We start from the raw sequence: 11,847 nt of genomic DNA on the forward strand, positions 1-11,847 counted from the left end.
TTGGCTGGTTAAGCACATGCATTAACTGCGATTCACAGCCCTACTATAAACATACACGTTAACGTGATTTACACAGTATCAAGTAGGCTGTAGTGATTGTTAAAAGTTTACATCGTGCTGCCTAACTTTATTAGCATTGTTAAATATATTTCAGACATGATTTTTCAGAGCTATCGACCAGACGGAAAGACTGATCCCTTCTGGAACATAGAGATATAGATCCGATACCGAAATCGGAAATCAAAATAAATTCTAAATTCAGAGAAAGGATATGGGTGAGTGAGAATGAGATAGGAACTGATGTGAAGAATTAGACAAAGAAATTAATGTCTATAAAATAATTTCCGGAGAAGGTAGAGCACTTTGTTTGTATGCAAGGATTAGTAAAATTGGTGTCCTCGTTTTCCATGTGATGGTCAACTGTGGGGTCACAGTATTGCCTGTTGTTTAGCATAGTGGACTGGGAGACCGCAAACCTGAATTTTCCATTCAACTCGACCACAGATTTGGTATAGAATCATTGAACTGGAAAGGACCTCGAGAGATCATCTAGTCCAGTCCCCTGCACTCAAGGCAGGACTAAGTTATCTATTCTAGACCATCCCTGACAGGTGTTTGTCCAACCTGCTCTTAAAAATCCCCAATGATGGAGATTTCACAACTTCCCTAAGCAATTTATTCCAGTGCTTAACCACTCTGACAGTTAAGCAGTTTTTCCTAATGTCTGATCTAAACTGCGTCTGCTGCAATTTAAGCCCATTGTTTCTTGTCCTATTATCAGAGGTTAAGAAAAACAAATTTTCTCCCTCCTTCTTGTAACAACCTTTTATGTACTTGAAAACTGTTATGTCCCCTCTCACTCTTCCCTTCTCCAACTAAACAAACATAATTTTTTCAGTCTTCCCTCATAGGTCATGTTTTCTGGACCTTTAATCATTTGTTTTGCTCTTCTCTGGATTGTCTCCAATTTGTCCACATCTTTCCTGAAATGCGGCACCCAGAATTGGACACAATACTCCAGCTGAGGCCTAATCAGCATGGAGTAGAGCAGAAGAATTACTCCTCGTGTCTTGCTCACAATACTCTTGCTAATACATCCCAGGATGATGTCTGCTTTTTTTGCAACAGTGTTACACTGTTGACTCATATTGGATCTGAGGGGTCACAGTTGACTCCTTTCCGCAGTATTCCTTCCTAGGCAGTCATTGTCCATTTTTGTACCACCAGTCAAGACATTTAATCGCTGTTTACCTATGTGTTAAAAAGGGATAACACTTGCCACTCATTCAGTTCCATTACTCCAGAAAGAGATACGTTTCCCCAAGGAAAGAAAAAAATGAGTATCTTGAGAAATGTGTTAGTTTCATTGGAACTGATCATGACAGATGCTAGGCACATTCAGCTCCCCTTGATGTAAAGTTCCTTGAAGAATAAGCATCAGTTCTAAAGGGAATTTAACAACAACAAAAAAATCCTATTGTAAGCCTGATAGGAATCCCAAGAGGGTCTCTGGTTAACTGTGATGCACTCTCTACTAGCTATTTGGTAAATTACAATGAGACAGCAACAATAATCATGTGGGGTCTTAATGTTGTCTTAAGCCATTTTCATCAAAATAATAGGAGAGATTTTCTATTATGCACATTGCCACAAATGCTCAGATGCATTTTACAATGATGTTTCTATATCTGGATTTAACAAAGTGAACAGTATCCTTGGAAATTTTCTCTTCTCAAACAAGCATAAGGTTTTAATGGAGGAGAGATTCCCAATTCTGAAGGATCTTTCAGTGAGCCATACTACATTTCAGATAGTAATTCCCACTACACTGGTATCCTGTAGCAATGATATGGCAAAAGGCCACTCTTATTTAAGATAAATATTTACATAAGACATTGGCAAAATTTCAAAGACTCCTTTTGAGATGGACAGAATGAAATATTCCAAAGACTGTCTTTACAACCAGCTACGTATTTTGTTTTTAAGTGTCATGAACATTTCAATACATTCTGTAACTTAAGGTAAAGGCACAAAGAAAGCAGAAACTCATGGTAATCTACTTTTGGAAAGGCATAATGATGTTAACCCAAAAGGAAAGTAAAACAGTTCCTTCAGTTAGAATAAACAGAGTTAAAAATGTATAAATCACTTGAGCCAGGTGTCTACATGACACATTATTAATTGCTCAAGCAATAATTTCTCTCAGATACGAAAGTAAACAACAGGATAGCGTGGGGAAGATTGCATTATCAGTAATCATGTGCCAAATCGGATAAACTTGGCAGTAAACCTGATGTCACAGATGGTGTTTCTGACATCAGGAAGGAAAAAAACCAACACACTGACTGGAAAGGAGACAGTATTTTTACATGTAAAAAGAAAAAAAAAGTGATAGACCACAATGAAGGGCAGAAAAAATCTAATGATCTCCTTTCGGTAAATTATTTTGTTCTAATTTGATTAAATATGACTGTCAAGGCTGAATCCCCACTCTGTTACTTTGAGTACAGAACGTGGAGGCTCACAAGGATTCTAAAAATTAATACTTGCCACTCCAGGCTTGTATTAAACTCCCAAGGTTACAGCTTTTCTCTGATCTTGGCTTGGTAAATGCTGCCACCACCCAAATGCAAAAAACCTTGGACCTAGGAAGGAACACCTAGGAATTCCATCCTGTGGGGTACCCTCAAGCCCTTTCATCCGCCTTTCAGGGAAGAGCTGAAGAAAGAAAACAAAGGAAATTAGCTGTAGCCACTAGCTAATCAAACAGCATGTGTACAAACCTCTTAGGATACAAAAAATCCAACCCTGTTCTTAAAAAAAAAAAAAATTTTATTAAAAACAAAAAGCAAGAAAATACATCTGGAACTTAAGCTTCTGCTAGATTTTAGAAGAGCAATTCCAAAAATTAAGCACCCAAACTAGCTTTCTTGAGGGTTCAACTTAAAGGTTACAAGCAAACAAAAGCATCAGGGATTAGCACAGAGGAGATCCACAAGCCAAAATAAGAAATAAACCTGAGTGTCTAACAAAACATTCTCTATCCAAATTATTTTTTCTAGGTATGGAAGATACCTTCTCATACCTGATTCAAACCTTACACAGCATTCCTGCTTATAGCATTGCTGCTCCATGTCCATCAGCTCAGAGAACAACAGACAAAGGGAAAGTTTCCTTCCCAATTTTAAAAAGTTCTAGCCTTCCCATTGGCTCTTTTGGTCAGGTGCTCACTTTTTTTATTTCTTTACCTGGGGGACTTTTTAACCCTTTACAGGTAAAGAAAGTAAAGATCAGCAACCAAGAGAGATTTTACTGCTGGCTGGCTGGGTGTCCAGCAAAGGGAGTTACCCCTCCCCCCTTCATCATCACAATGACTTTTTTTAACTTGATGGGACTGCTAATTACACAAGCCATTTCATTTCAACATTTCACATCAGATGAGACATTAGGATGCATTTCATGTAAGATTTCAGCTTAGCAACAAGATTTACTCACACACAAAATAAGGCCAAATAATATTTTGCCTTTAAATAAAAATCTTTCCAACCGTCACAGTCCCTAAAGACAGACCTTCCAGATCTCTGCAATGTTAATCCTGTTAGAGCCATTTCCATAAGAATTTGTTCAAGGATGAAGTCTGCATAAAAGAACTTCTTAACATGCAATGAAAGCACAGCTATGAATACTTAAACAGGAAAATATTTCAAAAACACTTATCCACCAAGATTGTATTACCACAGTTGCAAACAAAACACAAAAAAAGCAACTAGAAGTTTTAAATTTAAAATGCAAACTAGTCCGTACTAGATACAGATCCTTCAATGAAATATTTAAACTGGAGAGCTAACCTCTCTCTGCTAAAGACAAGGCAAGGAAATCTTTAGTAAAAGGCGAAAGATTTATACGAACTGAAGAGAAAGCAGAGTGCAACTAGGTCTACAAACAATACTACTAAAATGTTATTTCAACCACTCAATAACTCCCCTCACGGTTGTGGTGAGAAAACATTTATTAAGCTTTTGAAATAATTTGAAGTATGCAGTCGAACAAGAAAAATAATATATCAAATCCTGCTAGAAGAGTTCTCAAAAATGAGACCCATACAAATAGTTAAATATAAAAATAAAAAAAAAAGTTGAGGGGTTTTTGTTTTTTTTAAGCTAACATGACATTACTGATATTCACGGAACAAAAATATATCAGACCTGACATCTGAATCCAGATCTTCACATACAAAAACAAAGTTCTCTCTCAGCTTAAAAAACAGGCATAGTTTAAAATAGACATTTTTAATTTGATTAAATTTAGTGGAGAAATACTGAGATCTGGAAACATGAGAAGAGAATTCAGATAATGTAGTTACTTTTCTGCCATTATGAGTTATTTTAGCAATATCAGGGAAGTGATATTTCAATGAAAAAATGGTTGCCTCCCTTTTGTAACCACTGTTCTTCGAGATATATTGCTCTTGTCCATTCTAGTTTAGGTGTGCACGCACCCACATGCGCAGTCGAAGATTTTTTTCCCTTAGTGGTATCCATAGGGTCAGCAGTGGCGTCCCCTTGAGTGCCGTGCTCATGTGCCTGTATATCAGGCACTGCCGACCCTTCGCCCTCTCACAGTTCCTTCTTGCCGACAATTCCGACAGAGTGGCAGGAGGATGGATATTGGAATGGACATGAGCAACATATCTCGAAGAACAATATAGTTACAAAAGGTAGGTAACAGTTTCTTCTTCTTTGAGTGACTGCTCATGTCATCGATTCCATTCTAGGTGACTCACAAGCAGTGTCAATGGAGGTGGGGTCAGAGTTCATGGTATGGCAGCTTGCAGCATTCACTGTCCTGCTGAAGCTAGCATCATCCTGGGCCTGCTGGGTCAGCACATAATAGGATGTAGACCTGTGGACAGACGACCAGGTAGCAGCTCTACAGATCTCCTGAATTAGCACCAGAGCCAAGAAGAGTGCCGATGACGCTTGCGCTCTAGTTGAGTGAGCTTTGACTACCAGTGGAGGCACACTCGCCAGATCGTAGCAGTATTGCATGCAGGCTGTGATCCAGCACAAAATCCTTTGAGCAGACACCAGGTGACTTTTCATCCTGACTACTGCCGCAACAAACAGCTGCGTTGACTTATGGAATGGCTGTGTCCTACTGAGGTAGAAGGCCAGTGCCCTCCAGATGTCCAGGGCATGTAAACTGTGCTCTTCGGATTTACGGGGCTTTGGAAAGACAACTGATAAGAAAATGTCCTGGCCAGTATGAAACAAGGAAACTACCTTGAACAGGAATGCCAGGTGCAGCTGCAACTGGATCTTATCTTTATAGAAGACTATATGGGGTGGTTCTGACATAAATGCTCTGATCTCAGACACTCTGTGGGCAGACGTAACTGCCACCAGGAACACAACCTTCCAGGAGAGAAGGAGAAGAGAGCAGGAAGCCAGAGGTTTGAAGGGAGGACCCATGAGCCTTGACAGCATGACATTCAAATCCCAGGGAGGGACAGGATCCCGGATGTGACGGTAAAGACCAGGCCATCATGTCATGAGTGAAGACCGACCTGCCTTGGAACAGGGGGTGGAAAGTCAAAATAGTGGCCAGTGATCGACTACAGGAACAAGCCCTGAAGTTTGAGGTGCAGAAGATAATCCAGGATCACCTGCAGCGAAGCCCAGATGCGCTGATCTGAAACCCAGTGCATGAATCTTTTCCTGCTAAGTTGCTCTGGTGGAGGGCTTTCTGCTGCCCAGCAAGACCAGTTGCACCCGGGTTGAGCATTCCTGCTTGTCCGCATTCAGCCATGCAGTCAAGTGCACCGCCTCCAGGTTCGAGTGCAGGAGACTGCTGTGGTTCTGAGACAGCAGGTCTGAGCAGAACGGGTCCAACAAAAGGTCCAGCAGCATGCTGAACCGGTGGTGGTGAGGCCACTCGGGGGCTATCAGGATAACTCTTGCCCTGTCCCGCTTGATCTTCATGGAGGACTCTGTGGCTCAATGGCACGATGGAAAGGCATACACCAGGGCTCCCAACCATGGAAGCAGAAAATCATCTAACAAGGAGCCCCTGTCCATCCCCTGGAGTGAACAGAACATGTGGTATTTCCTGTTCTGGTGGGACATGAACAAATCCACCTGGGGAGTCCCCTAGTTTCAGAAGATCATACTGGCCACCTCCAGATGGAGTGACCACTTGTGGCAAGATAAGGTCCTGCTGAGGCAACTTGTTAGTGCATTCTTGGTCCCAGGAAGGTGCACGGCTACCAGATGAATGACACACAGAAGTCCCAAAGGCTGAGAGCTTTTGGGCAAAGGGGTGACTACCTGGCTCCACCCTGCCTGTTGATGTAATAAATGGCAGCAGTATTGTCCATGAGGACTTGCACCATCTTGTCCCTCCAGTGGGGCAAGAAGGCCTGGCGAACTGCCTGTAGCTTCCTGATATTGATGTGAAGGGCCAGATCATCCCGTAGCCACCGGCCCTAAGCTCATCCACGTGGGCTCCCCAGCCCAGGTCCAAAGCATCTGAGACCAGGGTTAATGACGGGGACAGGGCTACAAAGGGAACTCTGTGTCACCACTCCAAGGATGACAGGTTTGTGATCTAGATAGTGTGTGTTGGGGGTGTAAACCGCCGCCAGCCATACTTGCAGAGGCTGAAGGTGGAGCCGGGCATGACTGACCATGTGTGTACACATAGCCATGTGGCCCAGCAACCATAGACAGGTGTGAGCTGTGGTGAGCGGGTGGTTCTTCACATGGGAGATCAGATCCAACATGGCCTGAAAATGGGCCTCCGGGAGGAAATCCCTGGCTTACGTGGAGTCGAGAATCACCCCCTATGAACTCCATGTATTGAACTGGCCTTAAGGTTGATTTTTTCTTGTTTATCAAGAGACCTAGGTCATGGCAGATGGAACACACCAGATCAAGGCCTCTCTTCCTTGATCCTGAGACTTGCCCTTGATGAGTCAATCGTCAAGATATGGGAAGACCTGGACTGCTCAGGTAAACAGCCACTGGTACCATATATTTTGTGAAGAACCCTGGGGCTGATGAGAGCCCACAGGGGAGTGCTGTAAATTGGAAATAAGGTTCGCTCACAATAAAATAGAGGAAACATCTATGACCTTGGAATATGAAAATAGGTGTCCTTCAACTCGAGGGCGGCATATCAGTCTCCCAGATCCAGGGAGGGGATGATAGAGGCCAGGGAAACCATGAGAAACTTCTACTTTTTGAGAGAGACTTTTTGAGGCATTGCAAGTCCAAAATGAGTCTAAGGCCCCTTTTTGCTTTCTGGATTAGAAAATAACAAGAGTAGAAACCTTTCCCTGCCATGTCCTGGGGGACCTACTCCACAGCCTCCATGAACAAGAAGTTCTCGACCTCCTGAACAAGGAATTACTCATGAGAATGGTCCCTGAAGAGGGACACGAAGGGGTGGGGGGAAGGAGAGGCAACCGTAAACTGCAGAGTGTAACCTTAAGACACTATGTCCAGCACCCAATGGTCTGAGGTGACTTGGGACTAGGCTGAACAGAAGGGACACAGACGGTTGAGGAAAGAGCACAATTGATCCTGGAAGGTGACCAGGGCATTGCTCTCGACCAAACCCTCAAAACGAGCACTTCTGGCCCCCAGGGTGTTTTTCGTGGCCAGGCTGCACAGGTGAGCAGGTGGAAGAAAGGCAACGGTGGCTGAAACTAAAGTCTTGGTCCCTTCTCCTTGCAGACCCTGGACAAGACTGCCAAGCTTAGGTGGTGGGGGCAGCCGGAACTGCTTCCTCACAGGCTGCAGTGCATGCATTCCCAGCGAGCGAAGGATGGCCCCGTTGTCCTTTAGCCCGTGCAGCACTGCATCTGTCTGGTCAGAAAAGAGACTGTTCCCATCAAATGGGACCTCCTAAATAGAGGTCCCCATTTCTTGGGAGAGTCCGGCAGTTTGAAGCCAGGAACTGTGTCTCATTACCACCACCAAAGCAACCACCCTGGCTCCCAAGTCCATCACATCTCATGCCATCTGGAGGGAGCAAATGGCAGCTGCAGTGCCCTCCTCCACCAGGTTGCCAAATTCTTGGACCACACCCTGTGGGAGGGACTCCATGAATTTATGAAGGGAGTTCCAGAAGTTAAAATAGTAATGGCCCAAGAGGGGCTGATGGTTTGCCACCTGGAAGTGAAAACTGGCCACCAAATAGATTTTCCTCCCAAATAGGTCCAAACGTTTGGGCCTCTATTTTTGGGGGTCAAGCTGGTATGCCCATTTGGCCAATGAAAGGGACACACAGGCCACCAGCAAGCCGGGGGAGGATGGGTGTAGAGGTATTCAATCCTTTGGCTGGGACAAAATATTTCTTTTTGGTCCTTTTTGAGGTGGGAGGAATGGAGGAAGGAATTTGCCAGAGGGCCTTGGAAATCTTAAGGATACCATCATGCACCACAGTGCGACAGAGGTTGGGGTAGAGGCTGACAGGACATTAAACAGGGTGCCCACCTGCTCAGACATTTTGTCCACCTCCAGGCCCAAGTTCTCAGGCACCTGACGCAGCAGGGCCTGATGCTCTTTGAAATTGTCTGGCAGACTGATCCTTGATGGTATAGATGCAGGAAGCAGAGGTGTGGGGGGTGCTGCAGCACCCCCAGGTTTTATGTAGGGCCCAAACTGCACATGCATGGTCCCAGCTGCTGGCCCTGCTCCCAGACATGCATGCAGGGCTCCACTACTGGCCCCGTGCCTTCCCCCAGCCTCAGCTCCCTTATCCCTGCTCCCCGCTCCCTCCTGGAGACACAGCCCTGCTCCTGGCCTCAGATAGGGAAGGGGGCGCACAAAGTTTAGGGATAGTTTTACTGGCTTTCAGCACCCTACTATAAAAAGACGTTCTAGCGCCAATGCTTGAGGGTCCTACCACTGCCTCATCCAGGGAGCCATCCTTTTTGGTCTTCTTTTTGGGCACTGGCAACGGTACCAGGCGGAGCCTGGTGCTGGGGACATACTGTGCACCAAGGCCGAGGTACTGGAGGATTCCTGGCGGGGCTGCACAGAGGCTGGACTCCATGATGAGAGCCTATAACTGAATATCCTGCTCCTTTTGCACGCTGGGCCAGAAGTTTTTACAAATTCGGCACTTCTTTAACGTGTGATTCCCCCAAGCACTTGAGGCAGCTGCTTTGCGGGATCACTTACAGGAATAGGCCTGTTGCAGTCCACGCAGAGCTAAAACCCAGGAGACCAAGGCATATCCTGCCTGGGGTGAAGTTGCCGCTAGGACCCTAACTGCTAACTACTAACAACACTTAACTACTATGAGACTAAGGCTTGACGTCAGTATTCGAAAAACCACTAGCCCTTACAATGCAGGGAAAGGGACTCCAACTAATCACCATGGGTGATAGGAAGAACTGAGAAGTGTAGGGTCAGTGGTGCCTGATCTACCATTGCATGAGCATGGCATTCAAGGGGGCGCCACTGCTGACCCTACGGATATTGCTAAGACAAAAATAGCCAACAACTGCACACATGGATGCGCACACACCTAGAATGGAATTGATATGAGCAAGCACTCAAAGGAAAACTTCAGATTCTCTTTTCATTTTCAGATCTCTCTCAATAGATAGTTGGTGGGTGATATTACAAAATTGACTACAATAGATACCACTCATGGAACTTGAATCATCAAAATGGAGAATTTCTTTCAAGACATATATGATACACCTTTTAAAGAAGAGTCAGTTACTATCAGTGAAGTTAAAAAAGAGTTTTATATACAACTAACAGATCCTCAACAGCAATATATTTGGGAATACCAAAAATCTCAGTGATTGTTTTAATACAGTTTTCCATTAGTTTTAATATCAAGTCAACACGCACATTATCTTTTATAAGTGTTCCAACTAGAATTGCAATGCTACCACAAGAAGAGGCTAGCACGCCATGAAGAGAAATCCTTGGTCTTATCAATTTTTCCTTCCCTCTCTCTTACAATGCTAAATTTAGAATTGTGTATTTGAAAAATATCTAACAGACTCCAAATGTGTCATTTTTAGTTTGTAGCGGTTTTACTGCATTCAAAAAATCATCTCCAATGAAATGTAAGGAGCAGGATGTGGTGAAGAACTGGACTTAGATTTCTGTTCTGCTAATTCAAAATCTTTCTAAAATAGATGCAATTAAAGATGATTGTGAAGGGTACTAAGAGGAAGGAAACAGCTATTCCCTATATTATCAGTTCCACAAAGGTCATAAGAAAATGAATAGAGAGAGACATATCCAAAAAAACCCATCCCAACCTCTTGCCCTCCTGCACTTTTTAGTGGGCAAATCATGAAAAGATGCCAAAAGAGTTTTCTTTAAAGTTGATTAAATGTTGGCATTTAATACCTCGGTAGTTTTCTGTATATGTTCGGTTTTGTTATTTTGTTTTTGATATTCCATGTACGATAGACATTGAACATATTCTGTTTGTACTGTTTATCTTGACTCCAGCTCTGCATGTTAGGGCAAACTGCTTTTTGCTTGTAGGTTTCTGAAATGTGTTTACTTGACTCTTAAACAATTAAAGAATCTGGGCATGTGGCGCAAAGAAACCAAACATCTATTTATATACTCATTGTTCTCAGGTTACTTTGCTTAACCAGAAGCAGTCACACACCTATTCTCTGGAGAGAACAGACCATCAGCTCCATCTCGGTCAAATAAAAGTCATTGCAAAGATATATTACTACCCTAACAATAAAAAAGTAGATGGGTGTGGAAAAAGTAGTATGTGATTGTGTAACTAAAGACTATCATAATGCATACACACAAAGCGGCTGAATTAAGGTTGAATGAGTAACTTTAATTTTGGCACTTCTTAAATTTGCAAGTCTTATATGTACTGAAATTCTCAAAAGGCACAATCCACAGAATGAAATTCCCCTCCACGCAGATACACACCATCCGAAGAGATTTGTGGCCAATGAAGTTTAAAGATTTGGCTAAATCTTTTCAAGTTTAGGTGACTAAAGCACCTAACTAAAAGCTGCCTGACTTTCAAAGACTTTGCAGCTGTATCTGCATCTCTGAATGTCAGGCTGCTCATTATTTAAAGTGCTAAGATGCAAGTTTAGGTAGTTTAAGCTTTAGGCTCTCATATTGCCCTATATCCCTATTTTTAAATATTGGTAAAGATTAAGTTCTGGAAATTTCCTTTTCCATAGTGTTAAACTTCTGGAACTTCATGAGTTTCAGAATTACAAGTTTAAACTTTTTTTTTTTAAAAAAAAGATATAAATCTATTTGAGGGAGATGTTACAGTATTTTGTCCCTTAGAGACCCCTATTTTTGGAGAGAGTTGTAAAATATCTGGAAAAACAACGTATAGAGCTTTGATCAAAAATATTTCTGGGATGTCCAGTACCTTGAAACATTTTAATTTAGATTCTAATTCTTGATCTTACATTCAAATTCATTTTAAAATGTGCAGTGTATGAGAGAACTGAAAATGTCCTTCAATTTCTACCAGCAGTCAAAAGTTTCACTGACTCAGCTAGCTTTGCACCTGGCCCCCATCTGAAGCGAATGGTGGTTTCATACTCTGATTCCCTAGAGCAGGGGTCAGCAACCTTTAAGCAGTGGTGTGCCAAGTCTTCATTTATTCACTCTAATTTAAGGTTTCGCATATTGGTTATAGATTCATAGACTCTAGGACTGGAAGGGACCTCGAGAGGTCATCGAGTCCAGTCCCCTGCTCTCACAGCAGGACCAAATACTGTCTAGACCATCCCTGATAGACATTTATCTAACCTACTCTTAAATATCTCCAGAGATGGAGATTCCACAACCTTCCTAGGCAATTTATTCCAGT

The 11,847-nt window shown here is 42.9% G+C and overlaps 1 protein-coding gene and 1 pseudogene across 3 annotated transcripts in view; both read right to left on the reverse strand.

Moving 5' to 3' along the window:
- ATP11A (ATPase phospholipid transporting 11A) overlaps nucleotides 1-11,847 on the reverse strand; it is a 277,946-nt gene that overhangs the window by 209,587 nt on the left and 56,512 nt on the right. The gene's annotated exons all lie outside the window — the stretch shown is intronic.
- On the reverse strand, nucleotides 3,802-3,928 carry LOC116831676 (U5 spliceosomal RNA; annotated as a pseudogene).

The sequence above is a fragment of the Chelonoidis abingdonii genome, chromosome 1, assembly GCF_003597395.2.
Source record: "Chelonoidis abingdonii isolate Lonesome George chromosome 1, CheloAbing_2.0, whole genome shotgun sequence".
NCBI classification, from domain to species: Eukaryota; Metazoa; Chordata; order Testudines; family Testudinidae; genus Chelonoidis; species Chelonoidis abingdonii.